Source organism: Triticum aestivum, chromosome 1D (genome assembly GCF_018294505.1).
Source record: "Triticum aestivum cultivar Chinese Spring chromosome 1D, IWGSC CS RefSeq v2.1, whole genome shotgun sequence".
In the NCBI taxonomy this organism is placed as follows: Eukaryota; Viridiplantae; Streptophyta; class Magnoliopsida; order Poales; family Poaceae; genus Triticum; species Triticum aestivum.
In genome coordinates, this window is record NC_057796.1 from 323,945,383 (window position 1) to 323,945,645 (window position 263).

Sequence of the window (263 nt, forward strand, 5' to 3'; positions counted from 1 at the left end):
CCCCCACCTCTCCTCTCTGCCCCCCCGATCGGATCTGGATCGGGGCGGTTGGCCTCGACGCCGGCGACGCCCTCCCCGTTGCCCCCTCTGCACCTCGGCAGCCCCGAGCCGGCCCCGACGCCCGTCCGCAACGCCCCACCTCCTCCTCCCCGTTCTGGATCTGGCCGCCCTGGTCACCCTGACGCCGTCGCCCCGGAGCTGCCACGCCGTCGCCGACCACCGCCACCCGCTGGACCGATGCTACCTCGCCGGACGCCTCCCCA